Below are 21,729 nucleotides of genomic sequence, written 5' to 3'. Positions count from 1 at the left end.
GGCTATAGATTTTAGTATGTTTATTCTATATTATATGGCTAATATCCACTTATAAGTGAGTATATACCATGTGTGTCTTTCTGTTTCTGGGTTACCTCACTCAGGATGGTCTTTTCTAGTTCATCCATTTGCCTGCAAGTTTCATGATTTCCTTGTTTTTAATTGCTGAGTAGTATTTCATTGTGTAAATGTACCACAATTTCTGTATCCATTCCTCCACTGAGGGACATCCAGGTTGTTTCCAGATTCTCGCTATTATGAATATAGCTGCTACAAACATGGTTGAGCAAATGTTATTGAATGGTGGGGCATCTTTTGGGTATATGCCTAGGAGTGGTATAGCTGGATCATGAGGTAGCGCTATTCCCAAATTTCTGAGGAAGTGCCAGATTGATTTCCAGAGTGGTTGTACAAGTTTACATTCCCACTAGCAGTGAAGGAGGGTTCCCCTTTCTCCACAACCTCTCCAGCATGTGTTGTCACTTGAGTTTTTTATTTTAGCCATTCTGATGGGTATGAAGTGAAAGCTCAGGGTCAGTTGAGAATTCTGTTTAGCTCTGTACCCCATTTTTTAATTGGATTACTTGGTTTGTTGGTGTTTAATTTCTTTAGTTCTCTATATATTCTGGAAATTAGCTCTCTGTCAGATGTAGGGTTGGTGAAGATCCTTTCCCAATCCATAGGCTGATGCTTAATCCTCACTGAGAAGGGCAAACAGGATGGACATTGGAAGTAGGAGAAGACAAGGAACAGGACAGGAGCCTTCCACAGAGGACCTCTGAAAGACTCTACCCCCCAGGGTATCTAAAGAGATACTAAGATTCATAGCCAAACTTTGAGCAGAGTTCCGGAATCCTTATGGAAGAAGAGGGTGATAGAAAGACCTGGAGGGGACAGGAACTCTACAAGGGAAACAACAGAGCCAAAAATCCTGAGACCAGGGGGGCCTGCAGAGACTGATACTCCAACTAAGGACCACACATGGAGAGAACCTAGATCCCTTGTTCAAAGGGGGGTCCCCTAGAAGTGGGTTCCCTAGTAAGGAGTACAGGGGCTGTCTCTGACATGAACTTAGTGGCTGGCTCTTTGATCACCTCCCCCTGGGCAGGGCAGCTTTGCCAGACCACAGAGGAAGTTGATGCAGCCAGCCTTGATGAGACCTGATAGGCTAGGGTCAGATAGAAGGAGAGAAGGTTCTCTCCTATCAGGGGACTAGGGAAGGGACATAGGGAGAAAAGAGGGAGGATGGGTGGGCCTGGGAGGAGACAAGAGAGGGGGCTTAGCAGGGATACAAAGTGAATAAATTGTAATAAATAAATATATGAATAAATTTAAATGTAAAAAAGTATAGAAATACAAGCTAAATGTTATGCCATCTGTTGTGTCATTTAGTCTTTGTAAAAATGTCAGAATATTTGGGCTGCTTTAAGTAAATAAAATATTATCTCTTACCTGAGAAATGTCCTTCAAATTTGTTCTGCATTTAAAATATATCTCAAACTTAAGGAATGTAACTTACAGGGAAAAGTAAAAATGATAAAAAAAAAAGATAAAAAGAAAAAATGATAAAACAAATATGCCTATATCTATACTTACCTTAAGACACAGATACTATTAATTTAATTAAAGCTCAATATATACTTCTTTAATCATAATCTCCTCCTCTCCCCAAAGGCATCCATTATGTAAATTTCTTACTTGACAACCTATATATTTGTTTATACTACGTTGATGTAGGTTTCTAACAGATATCACTTTTTAAATTAAAGTAATTCTTCCCTATGTCTTATGGATAGTTTTTAATCTTAAAACTTTTTTTAAGATTAATGTACTATGTTTTGTTAATTTTTTCCATATGTACTGAGATCTTTCTACAGTCAGAGTATAAAGTTTTAAGTCATAAACTCTGTGTGATTTCCATCAAGTCGTAAGAGGACTAAAAAGAAACAACGGAAATGTTATAAAAATTTTTGGGGTATTGTCACTGAATGGCCGGTGTTTTCCAGGAATTGCCACAGCTCACCTCAGGCATACAGACCTGAATGGTAACTATGGTCCTTATTAGTCAAAAGGGCTCTTCTCTCACCCAGAGAATTCCTGGAGACAGCTGCCCTGCTTCTGGGTTTCTTGCTGTAAATTTAGTGAGCTGCTGCTGTTACCTGGGTGCCCTGTGGTTTGGTCAGTTTAATTAGGGATGGCTGGTTGCCCCTTGGAGCAGCTCTGGGGGTTGATCTTGGGCATCCCAGGCTTCTGTAGGTCTGAGGTTGGGGCTCTGTGCCCTAGTACCCAAGCAGTAGTCAGTGGCAGGTGAGCTCTGCTTTCATGTGTGCACTGGAGACTAGAGTCAGGAGCCTGTGGATAGCCAGAAACTTTTCCAGAGCTAGGTGTCCTGAGGTAGGGCCAGGTGTTTCCCCTACCATGGGGTTTCTCCCAACAGGAAGGCCCAGTCTGTGGAGTTTGGGTTGGTGCATAGGTGGCTCCAAGCTGGTGACTGGGCAGGAACCTGAGACCTTTTACCGGGAACTTTCCCGTATGTGCCGGGGGGTGGGGGTGGGGGTCAGCTGAATGCTCTAAGAAACAACTGAAGTATTACAAAAATTTTCGTTATATTATTTCATTAACTGAACATAAAACTATTTAAGATATCCAAATAGTTTTCTGTGGTCACTTGGAACCACAGATAACTATACTTTATTAATAAATTTTAATTAAATTTAGTATTTTATTAATAAATTCCTAGTCCATTCTTGATATGTAAGGCCATTCTTAAATTGGTAAGTATGGCTGAGTGCTAAATGTTCTCGATTTTAATATTCATTAACAGTAAGAAAAGGTCTGTTGTGTAATGCGTCCTATGATACATATGTCCTTATTCATTTAGAATATTAATCAGAAAAGGAATAGTTTGAATACATAAGGTTCTTGTGTATAAATGGAGACATAAATCATCGGCAGCCTTCTTTTGAATTTCTATTACAGAAATGGATAAAATTCTATGAAAAAAAAATCTCACAACAGTGGCGCATTCTCACCTCAGCACAAACAATTATCAATTTGTTTTAGATTGCATAAGCTGTTTTAGATTGCATGGAGCTTGCCACACAAGACAAAGAGAAAGAGTGCCGATTCTAAACAAAACCCACGAAAATAAATACATTCATGATATTGCTTGAAGCAACATATTTTATATGGAAATAGCTATCATAAAGTAAAACCAAAATAAATAAGAGCTGAGGAGGTGACTCTGTCAGTAAAGAGCTCAGTGCACAGGCACAAGGACCTGCTGTATCCCAGGATTAATGCAAGCCTGCCATGGAGGGAAGAGAGGGACAAGAAGATGCCCAGAGCTTGCTCTCCAGCCAGTCTTAGCCAGATCTGGAGGCCCAGGTCCTAGTGAGAGACTTTGTCTCAAAAAAATAATGTGAATGGCTCCTGAGGAATGCCAGGAGTGACCTGGGTGACCTGGGTCTGGGTGACCTCTGGCTTCTACACACAGGCGCCCACACATACACACACTGCACATCTGAACACACACATGTACACATGAAATACACAAATAACCCCCAAAACTTTCAGAAGTAACTTTCATTTTGCTTTTCACAAAATACTGCATACTTGATTATTTTCCATTGCTTGGAAGTCACATATTTTACTGATCTCACTGTTAAAGCCTAGGGACCTCCTTCCTTTGAAATTAGGACTTATTTAGCCTTGAGTGAAAGTAATGATAATATACATAAACAAAATGCCGGCAATTTAATTTCATCTCAGAAACACAATTAGTTTTCTTCCTCAGACTCTGCGGCAAAGGGGTGATTTTTTTTTTTTTGAACCCTATTTGCTTCTCACTGAAGTAGGTTACAAGGGCCATGTCCTACTCCAGAAACAAAGTCTTCCCTGAGCAGGCACCAGGCCCATTTACAATACTTAACTACCTTGAACTCACCACTTGAGCTTATTCAAGGACATGCTCTTGAGTGCAATGCAGATGCCGGGCCGTACCTTCCAGCGTGGGCCCTGCTGGTACAGGGTGATATGGTGTCAGTCTAACTGCACCTTCACAAAGCAGTATTTCTTTTCTTGATGGCTTCCTACACTTAGCCGTGGTATCTAAACATTCTAGTAAAAGACAGGGGACCTGATGGATATGGCTCTGTGTTAGAGGATATGTCGATATGCTGTGAGCTGCCAGTTCAATCACGCACGTATGTGCACGCATATACACCAAGAATACTTATAGATATAAATATGAGCTAGAAAAGATTTTTGATCTATAGATAAAACTGTATTTAGAGGGCTGGTGTTTTGGCTCAGAGGGTTAAAAATCACTTGCCATGTAAGTTTGATGACCACAGTTCAATGGTCAGCTCCCAAGACCCACCCACAAAACTGGATGAATGTCTCAAAATTGAAATTCCAGCACACCTGTGATGAAATGGGAGGTAGATACTAAAATATAGCCCAGGAGCTTGTGGGTTGGCTAGCTTGACATAAACAGAGCTGCAGATACAAGAGAGACTCCACCTCAATAAAGTAGAAGGAGAGATCTGACTCCTAAACTTTGCCTCTGACCTCTATACATATACCATCCATGCCTGGGTCCGTGTGTGTGTGTGTGTGTGTGTGTGTGTGTGTGTGTGTGTGTGTACGCTTGTGTGCATGCATGCCTCCTTTTACCACAACACACACAACTGTGATACATAAAACTAAATTTAAAAAGTGCGAAGTCCATATTTGGAAGCTATTTGATTCTGTGTTCGTTAAGCTCTGATAATATACAACCTCATAAAATGTCGCCAACATCCTTCCATGTTTTCAAAATTAAACATCTGAGAGGTCAATTCAAACAAAAAACCAAATCACTGGGATTATCACTTGTGACTGAATTTTAAACCAGCAAACTTCTCGGGTTTGCAAATCCCAATGAATAAAGTACCACTGAGCAGAATGCCTGTTAAGGAGCAATTAAACTAATTGGAAATGATATTTGGAGCAACATTTTCAATGGGTTAAAATAACCAAATCACAGTGTTTTAAAAATGTATGCTCCACATACCCCCCCACATATGTGTGGTATGAGAGTGTATACCTGTGTTCATATGTGTGGTCACATGTGTGTTCGTGTGTGTGTATGACAGTCAGAGGTTCTCATCATGTGTCTTTCTGCATTGCTGGTTTTTCCTTTCTGCCTTTGTTTCCTTTTGCCTATATTTTCTTTCTTATGTAATATAAAAGTTAAGATTGGTTTTAATTTGTAAATATTTCACCCCAAAATAAAAATGAGTGTTCTGGACTTTACTAACACTACTCTTCAATAAAAGTAATCAGAGATCTTTGAAAAAAAAAAAATAGTTGGTTTCAGATTAGGAAATACACCAAATGAGTATAGGAGCCTCTTGTGGAGACAGAAACAAAAACAAAAACAAAAGTAATAGAGACACCAGCAACAATCAGTAGAGCCAACCAAGGCCCAAACTGGAACAATGTGAGAGAAGAAAAGGTAAGATAGCCTTGCATTGTCAGCAAGAGATTATCAGGCTTGAGGTTAACCTTCATATTCATAATAGGGACCTATGTTAAAGAAATGACACATATAGCACTATAAAAATGAATGAATAAAAATAAAATCCATAACCAATTCTCTAGTTAAAAACAGAGCAAGACTTAAAAATGCACTAAAAAAAAAAAAAAAAAAAAACACTTAGTACCTGAAATGTGTATAGTGTAATTCTTGTAAAGTGTGAAAAGCATACATAGAATGTTTCATAATACAATGGTCTCAGAAGAGATGACTTCTAAAAAGAATTTACTACTATACCCAACTTTCACTGATTTCAATATTGTCTGTTTCTAGAAAATTATTCACTTCACATACAGTTTTCAATAAAGGGAGGTAAAGGGGTTTTGAAAAACAGTACTAAAGTGTTTACAGTTGAAGTATCTCTAGTTTATCACAAGTATTTTTGTTCTTTTTATATCACTTCATTTTACTTGCGATTATGTGCCCAACTTGGAGTTTGTTGATTATTTCACATGGTCAACTTGTTAATTTCTGCTGTTATATTTGTCGTTTACTTGATTTTACTACTTTTTATGGATTCTTTGTGAATTTCACATCTTTTACCCCGATTCCATTCATCTCCCTGTCCCTTTGTGTTCTCTACTTGCCTTTGTAACCTCCCACATAAAAGAAAATAGAGAATAAAAATAAAATCTGAACTTGGAAAAAAAAAAAGATAGCCTTGCATTAACTGTGGGCTGTGTGAGTTACTTATCTCAATTCTAAGACAAAACACCCAACAAAAGCAACGTAGACAACAGAAATTATACAGCCCATCATGGCAGGAAGGTATGGCAGCAGCAGAAGGAAAGAGGCTGGCCGCATTGCATCCACAGTCAGGAGGCAGAAAGTGATGGATTCCAGGCCCTAGCTAAGTTTCTCCTTTTAATGCAGTCTGGGGTCCCAGTCCACGGCATGGTGCTTGTCCACATTTAGGGCAGCTTTTCACACTTCATTTAATCCAATCTAGACAGTCCTTCACCTCAAGCTTGTGTGTTTAGTGAGTTTTGATCTCAACTATTAATATTTAGATCACATGACTCAATTATAGACCAAATGTCCACGTGTTCATGATGACATGGATAAATGAAGTAGATTTAAACTAATGGAGTGGAGTTACAAATATTCATTGCAGAAGAAAGTCAACCAATGGTATGCGGTGCCTATGTAGTAACACAGGCTACTAAAAGTGAGCTTTTGAAGGTTTAATCCCCGGTGGTTCAGGTCTGGTTCTCTGCTTCCTGGTCTGGTCATCATGTGAGTAGTAATTGCCAAATGCCCCCACCAGGGAGCTGCTTTGCCCTGCCCACATGACAGACTATCACCACTGGAACTGTGAACCAAGATAAACCTTTCCTCTTGGAAGTTTTTTCTACCCTGTATTTTATCACAATAATGTTGAAAAATAAAAAAAAAAAAGCTAAAACAGCACAGTATGAAAAGGGGATATAACGCATCTTTATTGGAAAGAAATCTAATGAGTTCTGCTGCAACCAGGTGGTCAAAGATATGGTCAGCAGCCATATGTACTGTTGATACCATGCACCCATGTGATCTGATAAGACCAGCACTTGCTCTGGGGTATCCTGGTGGTCCTCCTCCCAAGGGTCCAGCCCGTGGGTGAGGACAAGGTATCCAAGCCAAGGGGTTAAGAGGTCACTCCACAGACATTGGGAGTCGGGTAAATGCAATCTTGAGGACAAGCAGATGCAGACTCATTTATTCCAGAAGAGAGAGCACGTTATAGAGCTTAGGGCAATCAATCAGGTTCCTCCACCTCATCTCCCAGCCTGCCATTGGTTGTTTGTCTCTGTGCAGGCTCCCCAACGTCAGGCCACACACCCTCCACCTGACTACTTCTGTAGTCACATCAGAAGAAGTCGCCCCAGATTGTCAGCCCCAATGTTCCCTTGCCCGGAATGCCCACAGTTTCCCTCTCCCAAGCCAGTGAGCCCAGTTTAGTTATGAAGAAAAAAAAAAAAGTAGGACAAATTTCAATAGGACAGTTTACAAAATACCTGAGAAGTATTTCCCAAACTGTCATCCCCCTCAAAAACAAGGAAAGAAACTGTCACAGCTAAGAGGAGCCTAAGGAGGAATGACTAACTGTAATATGATAGCCTGGAAAGGATCCCAGGACAGGAGAAGGTCATTAGGTAGAATAAAGGAGAAAGCATGGGCTTTAGTTTTAATAATGTCATTATCAGTGAACTTCATTAATTATAGTGGGATACTATTTAATATGTTTTACTAATAAGCATGAGACATAAGATAACTCTTGTCTTCATTGTTTTTCTGTAAGTATAAAATTTATCTAAAATAAAAGGTTTGGTGGAAAAAAATATAAATGAAAATCTTGCTTGGTCTGTTTGCATTCAGTTTCAGTCAACAGTTATAAAACAGCAGTCTCCTGTGAGGAATACATGCCCGTCTCTTTCTAGCTCAGGGGATGTGGACTAATTTTGTAATGTGTGGATCTTCCATCCCAGAGTTAGCTATCTCAAACTCTCCTCTCCATTAGCAGTTCAAGAATGGTGAAATTGCCAGAGATATCTATTTCTCTTAGCAAGACGGGTGAACATAAGAGACGGTCTTGGGAGAAACAGAAAACAAACAAACAAACAAACATGGTGGGACCTGGGGACTGAGGGGAGTCCTCTGTGCATCGCAACAAGGAATGTGCATGCCAGTGTGGAGGACTGTCTTAGAGAGAAGGGCAGGCTCCAGGATGGCTGTAGGGAGTGGGCATCTTAATGATTAGTTTTTAATCCCTCCTCCCCCACCTCCTTCGTCTGTGTTGTTCCTGAGGCTCAAACTCCATTCAGGGCAACATGCATACTTGGCAAATGATCTATCAGTGACTTAGCTCCCTATACTGCTCTCTATCTCAATATTTCTTTTTTCGAATATCCTATTAGGTAGAAATTAATGACTTTTCTGAAGATGAGTGCATTATCTGTGCTGCCCAAACAGTCCTCTTTGATCTATTGGGAAGGACACTCTGATCTGGACCTGATCCAAATCACATTATTGTTTTTTTTTTTTTTTTTAAAGAAAAAATTCATTTTATATGAATTTAGGTTATTGTAATATATCCATAAAATATATCAGTTTGAAATGGGTCATTTCTTTCTGGTAGTAAATTAAGTGCAAAATGATATTAATTCAGAGATATTTGCATTCTTAAATGACTACTGAAGTCATTTGTGAAAAAGCCTTTTAATGGTCTAGAGAAGGATGTGCATGTACCTAGGCTTGGTGTTTATTTTTGTCTGGTGTCTTTGTTCTTTTCCTTATGAATGGATAATGGAACTGCTTGAAAGATTAAACTTCTGTGCCAGGGTGCATTTAATGACACTTTCCTTGGTAGGACGATTCCGGATTACTTTATGTTGTTCTCTCAAAGACCTGGGTTTGAGCACTTTCTTCTTGTTTTGCTAATTTGGGGTTGCTCAATTTTTGTATGCCAATAAATCTTTCGCCAAGAATAGTGAAGCCGGTGTTAACCAGCTCCTACACATACTAGCCCTGTATTTTGTAGTTGCCGTCTCACAAGGCTTCATGTAGCACGAAGTCACATAGCCACTTTGGGTAGCCACAAGTCATCTACAAAGTACAAACTTTGTCTTTTTTTTTTTTTTAAGTACAAGTTGTTAAATATAAAACTGATTGTAAAATTTCCAGAAAAGAAATTTTATGGAATTTTATTTGCTTATGAGTCTGTATTCATAAATGTCATTCAGTTTAGTCTAACTAAATCTTTACTGAGGTCAGCAATTCACTTCTCTGAAATGTCTTCAGATTGGGTACGTGCTGTCCAATTAAGAAAATGTCATGTTGAATCTTAGTTTTCTGGGTGGCTTTCAGTCCTATGGTGGCCTGGGAGTCACAGTGGCTTTTCTGAGACTGACCCATGAAGGATCTACAAGTATGTGACCTTCCAAACTGGTCCTATTTTCATTGGCGATTATGTACTATGTCTGGAATCCTGTCGCTTGATGCTTTTAATGAGAGGAATAATACCCGAAAGTATTTTGACATCCAGCCAACAAAATTTATATGATCAACAAAGGAATGTTTTCAGATCCTGTCCTTGATCACTTTTGTTTCTGAGGTCACATATTTGCTGAAGAAAGCCATTCCTCTCTCCTCCTTCCAGGATCCTTGCACATATCCATAAGTGTGTGTGTGTACATGCACACACACACATTTTAACAGCCAGGTCCCAGTGTTGTTCACATACTCAGCATCTCTGGGTCTCCAAGCCTCTCTGAGAGAAGCTGACTTCATCAACTACCCCTTTATTCCTCATTTATATTACAAGAAATAGCAGCAAACATTTCAATGCTTACAGTGTTCCCTGGGAGTATATCAGTGGAGCAGGCAGGGGAGGGGGGATCGGGGAAGTTTATTATTTTTCCACCACTATATTTGACACCACCTTTGGAAACTGAACAAAAGACACACTGTCGAGAGGACGGACCTGGACAAAATGTCACTGTTTGTTCTTCACAAGCACAGGGGTATATTTAAGCAAAGAAAGACATTCCATAGCTCTCCTGGGACTTCCTTCCTTCGGCTGAGTTACACCAGCATGTTCACACCACTGAGTTTCCACCCGTGCTAGAATTTAAAACGCAGGCTTCTGTTTGCCAATGCTTAAATACCACACCGACAGAAATTCGTATTAGACTCCAGAACACCATAGGATAAATAGGAAGGAATGTGTATACACATGAAATTACAGTAGAGGTTGTGGAAAGAAGAGTGCCTTTGTTTGACAGCTTCTGAACTTATACAACAAAGCCTCTAAAGTCACCAGAAGTCACCTGGTTTTGGATGAGGTTTCCAGTCCCTGCTTATTACTGACACTCGCGAAACTCTTGGCGATCGTGGGCTGAGTTTCGAGCAAGGCTGGGCAGAATGCTTCTTTCATGTGAAACCCGGTGGCCTCGGCTAGGTTTCACCTTGAGTTTCACATTCAAACAGCCCAATGTTTCAAAGTCAAGTCAAAACAGGGCATGAGGAAGGAGGGACAAACCGCACATCAAATGGCTCATCGGGATGGGATTGCAGTCTACTGTCTCAAAGACTTACTCTTTCCTAAGTCTTTGACTTTGCGTCTATGCGAACAGCACTACTCCTGGTTCTAGGAACACAGGTGCACCTGGCACTGCTCACTGAGCCTTCCTGGTGCTAACAGGGACCATTCCTGATCCTCAGAGATCCTTGGAAGCCATGAAGCCCTTGTGCAAAGTAACAGGGGGACTCAAAGGTTGACTGTTTCCTGAAATAAGACGATTGATATGTTCTTTATTAGGCAGATTCCAAGAGACAAGGGAGCAAGGCAATGATGGAGACCCCTTTCCTGCTCTTCCTACGATAATCCACACTCTAGAAGGGAGAACTCCATGTGCTCCTGCTTGAAGAACAACATTCCTGGAACGTTCCCTCTCCCTCTGCCTCCTTCAAGTTCTTTCTGGTGGCCATTGGCTTCCTTCCTTTACACGGTTCACAGAGCAGACTGCATCAGCTCTCAAGAGGCAGGCTCGGAGCCCACAGCCCTCCTGACTGGATTAGACTCCTAGCCTTCAACAGAACAGGGGCAGTATTACCAGGGGATACCCAGAGTGGCAGCTAACAAGCGGGTTTTAAAATAGTCAATGCTTGCAGCAGAAAAGAAAAGAGGAGGAAACAAATACAATGATAGGCGTGAGGTTTTGAATGTACAGACATCATTTAAAGCTGATTCATGATTTGTAAACATGTTAACAGTTTGTCTATTCTAGGAAGCTCCTTTTGTTTTGTTAAATACTTCATCCCACACATCAAAGAGGTTTCACTAAAACTTTTGGCTATTGAAGATTTTTTTTTTTAGTTTATTTTTTGTCTTTTTTTTTTTTTTAGTAGTGTTTGTTTTGTTACTCAAAAGATCACTATGCCATTTAAATACATGTTTTTTTGTTTGTTTGCTTGCTTGCTTGCTTTTTCTTTTTAAACCAAAACTCTTTTGGTAAAAAGCATCTTGAATTGCCAGGGATTTCAGTACTCATGTTTAAGAAAGCAACAATTAGGCTCTAGGCACATGGTACTTTGGAGACTCAGGATACTCAAGCAGGGATTGACAAAATTGGTTCTGTGAACTGTCTTTGCTACTTGCTTCTACACATCTTGAGTTGTCAGATCAGCGGCTGTCAACCTGTAGGTTCCATGATCCCTTTCAAGATCAAACAACCTTTTCACAGAGGCCACCTAAGACCTTCAGAAATGTCAGATGTTTACATTCCGATTCATAATGGTAGAAAATTTACAGTTATGAAGTGGCAACGGAAATAATTCTATGGTTGGGGTCACCAAAGCATGAGGAACTGTATTAAAGGGTCTCAGCACTGGGAAGGCTGAGAGCCACTGTGTTAGAAAGTCAGTGTAGAGTCAGAGCTTTGCCAGAAAACATTATTTTTAAATTAAAGGTTCCTTTATGAATAAATTCTAGAGCATAGCAGTGGGAGAACCCAAGCCAGCAGATTATCTGAAGGAATTGGTATCAAAGCCTTAAGGGGAAAAAAAAAAGCTTAAAAAAAAACCTGAATATGATAAATACTCACAATCAAAATAAATGGTATGTTTGAGGTTAAAGTCCACAGATCAAAGTACTTTGCAAAATGTCAAGTGCAAGCATGGGGGGGGGGAGCCAGAAAACTATCCAAAAGAAAAAAAAATGTTTACTGTTTCAGTAGAGAAAATCCTATCAGAAAATTTACCTCGTAAGAGAGTAGGCTTAGCTGAAATTCAGGTTGGAAAAGGGATTCTCAAAATCAGTCATCCCAAAGTACACTAGGAATATACCACCCAATAATAATAATAATAATAATAATAATAATAATAATAGTAATAATGCTCCCCAAACAGCCTCTTATTCCACACCAGTAGCAAATAAAACAGTGTTATGAGGGGTTCATACTCTTCATACAGCCACCTTGGTGTCCGTCAAGAGCATTTACCCAGGTGGGCTGCATCTTGTTTGAAGCATGCCTTTAGAGAGTTAAAATAAGAAAGCAGTCTAAACAAACGAAATGATGGTGTCTAGAGGTCCTCTCCGCCCTGGGCAGCCACGCTTAATGAGAACTCTGAGACAGCGCTCAGTCAGGTCTGTGCAGCAGCCACTGGGACAGAGGGCTTTAGGCAAAGTTTACAATCTCCTTCACAAAAATGTGCGATGCTGCCGCTGCATCCCGGCACCAAGTGTTTACCTGGAAACCCTTGACCTCCTCCTATGTTCGCTAAAAAGTTAGAGACATCAGTCATGACCGCACCAGAAAACAAGTAATTCCAGAATAAAAACCTTACCTGGAAGAGGCTGAACTTCACAGTTGTTCCAGCAGAGGAAGTAGGGGTCACTGGCCTTTTACATGTAGAGATTGTTTAGTTAGCCCTTTTTAAAAGGTCTTGACCTCCAGAGGTTTAAGATTAAGTCCAATCCAAGTGTCTGCAGGGAGGAAAAGGGGACCGAGGGTCAGGAGAGACAGCAGCGAGAGAGGCAAAGAATCTCAGCTGCTGGGTGGTGCTCCCGGCCTGAGAGCATTTGAGCTATTTTCAGCATTACCAGCAGCTGGACTTGTCTGCGAAGGGATGAAAATGCCTTGCCCAAATCACCACCCCCGGGGGGGGAAAACCAACACAAACCAGGAAACCCACAACAACTTGGTTCATTGTGCAAATATTCATTGAAATTTTGAGGAAAACTGCCAGCGCTATTGAAAACACACACACACACACACACACACACACACACACACACACACTTTCTCTTACTTGACAGAATCTTAAAGGAACACTGACCGTGCCTTGCTCCAACCCTGAAGTTTTCAAAAGGGTTTGCCTCATCAGTAGAAAGTAAGATGTTATTGTGGTCTATTGACAAGGGAGACTTCTCCTTGCTTGCTCACAATGGGTCTCAATGCAGCATTTTAGATCTCAGGTGGGAATATCGGCTAACGGCCAATTCTTAAGACCACAGGCAAATGGTTTCTCTCTAGCACACCCCTACATTCCCACTTTAACTATGCTATTTTTGAAAGCTTCTGGGTTAAGCTGATGACATTTCTTATCTGCTTACTAAGACTGGGGGACCGTTCAGTGACATGATGCAGAGGGGCTTTGGCCTCCACAAGTCCATTGGTGGTGGGGGGGATCATTCACACTGATTTCCCAACCATGACTGGAAAACTTAGATTTTTATTTGGTTTTCTGAATGAATGACCATAATCTAGGCTTTTGTACTTGTGCGTGTGTAAATGTTAAATGTAACCTTTACGTGGCAAGCATCTCTCTTGGCTAACTCGCTGTAAGCTGGGGACTCTGAGACTACAGGAATAGACAGATAAATATTGCTTTGGCATTTAAGGATCTGTTTTACTCGGCCTGCAAGAGTAAGTAAAAAAGAGCCAAGGTCTCTTTTTACTAACACCAAATAAAAGGACTCTGCATGCATCCATCCCTGTTTCACTGGACCCTTGCTAGATCACTGTCCTCTCTTGCTTTCTATTGCTGTGATAAGCACCATGATCCAAAGCAACCTGGAGAGGAAAGAGTTGATTTCATCTTAAGGATCACAGTCCTTCACTGAGGGAAATCAGCGCAGAAACTCAGGGCAGGAACTGGAAGCCAGGAACGGAAGCAAAAACTGTGGTGGAATGGTGCTTACTGGCTAGCTAACCTGCTTTCCTGTATAACCCAGGCCACCTGTCCAAGAGTGGCACCACCCACAGTGAACACTCAACTTGTTTACAGCCAATGTCTCAAATAAGGGTTCCTCTGCCCAGAAGGCCCTAGCTTGTGTTTAAAAAGAAAAAAAGTAAAAAAAAAAAAAAAAAAAAAAAGACAGCACAGCCATTACGAAGGAAAGGCTGTGGCCCTACCAAGCAAATAGTGCAATATTTCTTGAAAAGCCTTGATTCCATCAATGTGAATTCCCCCATTCTTTTCTGCCTATTCCCAGCAACATAGAATCATCTGAGCACTCAGAAAGCAATGCCTGACTCAAGAGCTACAGGATTCGCCAGTCTTCTTGTACTTTGTTTTGAGACAAATACAAAACTCATTCTTTCTTTGCATCAATGGCATTGTGATTGGTTTCAGTGTTTTGTTTTGTTTTGTTTTTTTCGAGAGGGGGTTTCTCCGTGTGGCTGTAGCTCTCTTCTCTGTGTAGCCTTCAACTTGTTTTGTAGACCAGGCTGGTCTGGAACTCACAGAGCTCTGCCTGCCTCTATCTCCCTGAGAACTGGGATTACAGGTGTGTGCCAGCCACTGTGCCCAGCTGGAACTGGTTTTTTAAAACATAGTGGGCCAAGAATGGTAGAGAATAGAGAATGAAAAGGGTCATGTGACTCTTTTAAGCAGTACAATGATGAAATCTTTCTGCTGAGTTCATCTTACACTAAAATTATGTGGCTATTCTAATTTTAAAAAACTGTCTTAAATTTGAGTTTATCTAATCATCTTAAATAAGGTTAGCTTTGATTTTAAAACATTTACTAGTTTTAAAATATCATAGAATAATGCATTTTCTGCTTTGTTAAATACTCATATTTTATCAAGTGTTACCTCTCAGCTTAAAATAGATACTTGTTTTCCTTGTTGAATGGTAGTTCTACTAATAAAAATTTGAAATCTATTCTTAGACAAGTTCCTTAAAGTTATTCTTGTAACCTTTTTATAATAGTTTATTTACAAAAAATAACATTTTTAAATGTGGTTCCTTGAGAAACTATAAATGTTAATGAAACAAATAAGGATCACTTATCTATAATGTTTAACGCTATGTTTAATCCCTGGCCACTTCCTTTGCACAGCAATCTCATGGTGAGCACACTGCCTCACTTTCACGCGCCTGGTCAAGCTACCTCAAAATCTACCCTCAAAGAAGCTATGGGTCTGATCCCATTTAACATTTAACATCAATTCTGTTGTACACTGTGTCTCGCCAAAGTCTCCTTTGCTCCCAAAGATCCTGAGCTGGAATCCAAGCGGCTCCTTTAAACGTATTCAGTGTCTTAGAATTAGACTTGAAGCATATTTTAAAATGGTACCAGATGGCCTCTTCTGACTTTTCTATGTAACTGTTGTGACTTTTATCTCAACAGTGATACTAATTACATTCATTCATATTCTTTTTTTTTTTTTTAAATCAGCTTCCAAAAATTCACCAATGAATATATACAAGTGAGCTTCTTGCTTGGTTCGGAGATGTGAGAACAACGGGCAAAATATCTGGGCAGAGACGTGGGCTCCAAGAAAGAAGGTAGGGTGTGGACATGAGAGCCCTGTTAAAATCCAAAGTGAGGCCAGATGCCTCAGCAGTAACGGAATGTCGTATGTCGGTGTAAGCACAGAATGGGGTTTCAGACACTAGAGGACAAATAATCTTTCACATGGCGGTTAGTGGACACGAAGCAGAAGCAAATGTTGAAAGGCAGTTCGCTCGTGCTTTTCTGTTTTCTCCAAAAGCTTAGCAAGAATTGAGGTGATTCCAAGGCCAATGTTGTATTAGAACAGTTCTCACTAGGACATAACTACAGAGACCAAATACCTAGAGGTATTTACACCCCAAGGGAGGAGCTGGTTAACTCAAATAACACCCCAGTTAGAACCACTGCTAAGACACATACAAGGAGGAGAGAGTCTTTCTGTTATTCTTTCCTACATTTTCATTCCTCCCTACATAAATGAACATGCCAGTTTCGAGCTTGAAAAACCTCATTAGCCTTTCAGATACACTCCTCATTGTGACAAGTGGCCCCGGGTGCAGAGAGCTCCAGAGAACTTCATAAAAATAAATCTGCACTGAGAAGGAACATCTGGGCTCACACTGGCAGCGTTTAGGGGTTTCCACTCAGGCTGTAGTTCTGTGGCATGGCACTAGGCTAGCACATTGGTGCCTTTGAGTCCATTCCCAAGGACAGCAAAACAGACAGAAACAAATAAGAAGCACCCTCCCTCCCCCGCTTCTCCCCCCTGGCCTTACTTTTCAGGTGGCTTGTTTTTGTGGGGCTAATTTTAGAGAAACTTAAAAAGCCTGTACTGGCTCAAGACTCAACAGCTAATGTGTGTGTGTACATTTGGCAATTATTTATAGACAGCATGAGGATTTCCAAGAACCTTTCTGTGCAACTTCTTGGATTCATGTAGTTTGAAACTTCTTAAAATTCTTTTCTCAAGAGAACTCAGAATTCCCAGTCGATCATTTCCTATTATTTGTGGGGAATCTCAGGAGGAAGGAAGTGAATGTAGTTTTCCCAGGAATATTGTTTTCAAGAGTTCACCCCCTTTGAAAAGTGAATTGTGCTACAGATACCTGAGGCTTTCATAGCCTTCCTCAGCTTAGTGGCATTGTCTAAATCCAGGAGAACAATATATCATTCTCTTAGGGGAATGCTGTAGTGCTTGGGACAGAAAGAGCCTCCAAAACATTGGCATGGATTTCAAGAATGCATTGAAAAGGACGACAGTCAGATTCTCCTACTATGGAGACTATAGAAATAGGATAAAGCTGAATGAAAGGAAGGCATGCAAAAGGATGTAAAATAAAGCTGAACTTGCTCATCAAAGTGAAGTGTTGCACGAAAAACATTGCTCTTCATTTTATCATGCAGTGGGTATCCATCGGGTCACCTTAAGGTCTTTGTGCACAGAACAAAGCATCGATGCCCCGAGTTGGGAACTGCGGCCCGAGACAGGGGCCTGATCTCTCACCTAGCCCCTCCTTTACACTTACATCCTGAGCTAAACTGTAAATCCTGACCAGCTTTGGCATCTGCTTCTATTTGGTGTGACATAGGTTCCTCCGGCTACTGTAACTATTTGAGAGTTATCATATCATACTTTATTTTCACTGCCTGGTTGTTGATGGGAAGCTATGGTTTTCAGAAGATTATTTTGTGCCTATGTGTAACATTATGCCCCAAGTCTGGGTTTTACCAAGTGAAGCTAAGATCCTCAATGAAAGGTTAACAGACTATTATGATCAGACACAAAGAGTTTTGTAAAGAAACTTTTTAAACTTTGGTTAAAATTCAGTTTTCTAGTTAAAACTTTACTGTTTTTAATGTCACTGCTTAAGAGGCTAGAGAGATGGCTCAGAGGTTAAGATCTACTGCTCTGTAACCAGGAAACCTGAGTTTCAATCTCCATGCACCTATCTAACAAGCATGAACTCATGAGCACTATGATCCAGAAGGGGAGAGATGACCAGAGACAGAAGATTCTTGGGGTTGCTGAGCTCTAGGCTTAGGGAGAGACCCTGACTCAAAGCAACAAGGCAGGGTTAGCAGGTTGGGAAAGTAAGACTCATTCTCTGATTCTCCAAGGAAAGGAGAGGGGCTAAGGGTTTAAGTAATCACCAGTGGCAAATAATTTATTCAATTATGCATGACAAAACAATGAAGCCTCTAGAAAAAAAAAGAAAGAAAGAAAGAAAAAAGAACAGGGTTCAGAGAGTTTCTGGACAGCCGACCAAACAAAGGTTCCTATAGTCCTTCCCAATTCTTGCTCTTCCTGTGTGTCTCTTCATCTGTATCCCTTTTTCCTTCACTCACAATAAACCAGTTAACATGTTTCCCTGAGGCCTTGATTCACTCTAGAAAATTAACTGAATAAAAGAATTAGGGGTGGGGATCCCCATTTTTAGCTGATAGTTCATAAGCTGTTTTTCTTTTTTTAAGGGTTTGGGCCTGACGGTTGAAGATTGGAAAGCTTGGGGACTGAGCCCACAGCATGTAGAATGTGATTCTAGAGTCATGGACTCTAGTAGTGTCAGAACTTGGAGTGGAGGATTCCCAGGTGCCATCTATGATGGCCTGGCAGTTAACCTGTTTCTTAAAGCTGGAATCAATGAACACAACCATCTAAAAACAACTTTATTACATCAGGCTGGCTGAGAGATAGCAGGGATTACTAGGCTTGCTATTAAGATATCAGGTAAAAATAGACTCAGAAGTGTAACTTCTAGATATCAAAACTAGCACTGAAAACTGCCATTGCATTAGGTTTCAGGCCCACTGGAGTAAAAAATGCTATATATAAAAAAATACAATCAAGGTGCCTGAAGTTGTAGGAGGCTCATTATTTGATATAATGTCTCTTTTTTCTAAACACGGTAAAGAGGTTGGCTCTTCTAAAAGTGACAGCGAATGATTAGTGAATGCCAAGAGGACTAAGAACACAGCAGTAATTGTCAGGAAACCCAGAACAGGAACCCAGTGTTTATCCTGTTCTTGGTGAACATGGCCAGGTCATTGTTTAGAAAACTTTGTACGGGGTCACTTATGTAGCTTACCCAAGCTTTTACAATCTAAACCGAAAGACAGAATTTTTCCTTGTTACAGAAATGACAGTTTGAAAACTTATTCTAGGTCAGCAGCAAACAGTCCCACTTAGGTCTTTTTGAGAACAGTGGACACTGCCACTTGTAACTGATGTAAAGCTGTATGAGATTAAGAAGCCCACTATTTCCCAGAACTCAATAAATGTGATGACATACATGGAAAATTTTCTAAGAATTCGTGTATGTTGTGTGTGTGTTTTGGATTCTGATTAAATACCTTAATTGAAGGAATAAGGATATAAATTATAACACATTTGATAGTATACCAGGGAGTCACATGAGGGTTTTGCTTTTCACATCTTTTAAGAACCGAAGAACCTGGCTGCTACTGTAGAATCTGACAATCGTTTCTGACTATTGTGGCTAATTTGATACATGTGCTTTAGATATTGTGTTAGGGTTTCTGTATCTGTGATGAAACACCATGACCAAAAGCAGCTTGGGAAGTGTAGGGTTTATTTGGCTTACATATCCCGACTCACAGTCCACTGAGGGAAGCCAATGCCGAAACTCGAAAGGAGCAGGAACCTGGAGGCAGTTGCTGATGAAGAGGCCATGGAGGGATGCTGCTTACTGGCTTGCTCCTTTGGGCTTGCTCAGCGTGCTTTGTCATAGAACCCAGGACCACCAGGGATGGCGCCCACACTGGGCTGGTTTCTCCCCCATCAACCTCTAATTAGGAAAATGCTCTACAGGGTTGCCTATAGCCCCAACTTATGATGTATTTTCTCAGTTGAGGTTCCTAACTCTCAGGTGACTTGAGCTTGTGTCAAAATGGCATGAAAACTAGCTAGGACACATTCTTAACAACAAATAAGAACCGTCAGAGCATTTTACTCCCCTGGTTGCTGTGAAACTCAAATGAGTTAATACCTGGAAGGCTGTTCAGACAGTGTTGGCACACAGTAGGTGCCAGCCAAGTGGTGTTTATCTTGGCTGGCACCTACTTATCTTCATCATCACTTTCATGGCACACAGCACAGTAGTTAAAAAAGTGTGGCCTCTCAGCACAGTTCTGAGTTAAAAATTCTCCTTCCACGCTGTTTAAACTCCTCGATTTGGTCACATCTGAGCCCCAATTCCTTCACTTTGGAATGGGCTACCATACCTGACCTGAGAGCATTTTACAAGGGACTGAAGAATAGAGTCCTGGCACCCAGTAATCATTAGACAGTGATTTTTCAAAAGCCACATAGAAAATTGGCTTTTAAATATAATAAGTTAGCTTCAAAATGTATGCACTTTTAGTTTGATGACGGGAAAATGAAATGGATTGGACCCACCTGGTTATTGAATTTAACTCCTTATCTTTTATTTCAGATAGCTCACATTTTGGTTTTGTTTTGTCATGTTTTCTTATTTCAATTTTAAATAAGAGTTCGTGAAATTGTCAGGGAACTGGATTAGGAAATTCTCATCTAGTTATTAGTTTTATTCTGTGGTTGATGGGATAGTCTTTCCAAATTAATGACATTACTGTGTCATATGCTAAGCAGAAGGCTGAAGTTTAACGCCATTGGTATTAAAGGGAATAGCTTGTAGAAGTCAGAAGAGAATCTATCATACCCTTTGCAGATTTATAGCCCTATGCATTTTGGTACAAACACACACTAGCCTAGGTTGGTGAACTATAATTACAACTAATGATAGCTGAAGCCCAAGTTCTGTCTACTAAAGTGATGATTACCTTTCAAAAGTGAGGAGTAGAGCCTTTTAAAATCAGGCAGTGCTGTGCTCCAAGTTTCACTTCTCCAGGGGCAAACCATGCTATTTCAGAAGTTACTTGATAAAAATATAAGACACAGACAACAGTACCTATCTGAGAGCCTTTTGAGAGAATGAAATGAGACTGTGAAAAGTGACTCTAGGTAAGAGTGTGTTATAGAAAGAGATTTACTCCCATGGTAGCTGTTTGGCTTTGTCTTAATAGACTCTAAACTCTTTGAGGATAGGATCTTCTTTTTGAAAACTTGAATGAGGGACAAGTGAGATGGCTCAGCAGGTCATGCACCTGCTGCCAATCTTGTCAGTCTGTGTTCCATCCTGGTACCTATGTGGTGGGAGAAGAGAATTGAGTCCTGCAAGCCCTGTTTACATGGACTGTAAGCATGTTTGCCCATACCTCCCATTCACATATAAGTGAATAGAAGCAATAAAAAACTGGAACGCAGCTAGTTCTTTGTACAGAATGAATACATTACAGAATAGAGGGCTAACATGAAAAGAAAATTAAAATACTGGCAATAGTTAACATCAATAAAAAACATGACTTAAGTGAAAACAGGTATTGGCTAATTGAATAGATATACTAGAGAGGAGACCTAAGTAAATGGTAAATTAAAAACCATTTTCTTCATAGAAAGAAGTGGTAGTCTCTAAAGGACATAGAAAGGTTGTCACATTGATGATCATACTATCTGAGGATATTATAAATAATATCTTGAAGCGGGCTTATCACATATGTGTGTATATATATATGTGTGTGTGTGTGTATGTATGTGTATGTGTGTGTGTGTGTATACACATATATAATCACCTGTATTTTCTTATTTTGTAGAAAAAGGGTAACTACCTTAGGCCCTTGATGTCTATGAGTCTTGACTGCTTTAATTAAATTCAGAAGCATTTTGTATGAACGTCACTTCTGATTTCTGTCTACTCCTATTCTGTGTCTCCTCTGCTAGTGTTTCCACCTTAAGAACTCAAGGGTTTTTATGGACAATTTAAGTGAGACACATCTATATGTATGTATGTATGTATGTATGTATGTATGTATGTATGTATGTAT

At 40.2% G+C, this 21,729-nt stretch overlaps 1 protein-coding gene across 8 annotated transcripts in view; it reads right to left on the bottom strand.

Moving 5' to 3' along the window:
- Window positions 1–21,729, bottom strand: part of Sorbs2 (sorbin and SH3 domain containing 2) — a 197,031-nt gene that overhangs the window by 156,325 nt on the left and 18,977 nt on the right. For all 8 annotated transcript variants that reach the window (XM_055593643.1, XM_055593637.1, XM_055593636.1 and 5 more), the window contains exon 2: window positions 12,908–13,046. The gene's annotated coding sequence lies outside the window, so the exon portion shown is untranslated. The remainder of the gene's footprint in view (window positions 1–12,907; window positions 13,047–21,729) is intronic.

The sequence above is a fragment of the Psammomys obesus genome, unplaced genomic scaffold, assembly GCF_907164565.1.
Source record: "Psammomys obesus unplaced genomic scaffold, mPsaObe1.curated_primary_1811, whole genome shotgun sequence".
Taxonomy (NCBI): domain Eukaryota; kingdom Metazoa; phylum Chordata; class Mammalia; order Rodentia; family Muridae; genus Psammomys; species Psammomys obesus.
The sequence above is the reverse complement of the archived record's forward strand: the minus strand, read 5'-3'. Positions and strand labels throughout refer to the sequence as shown.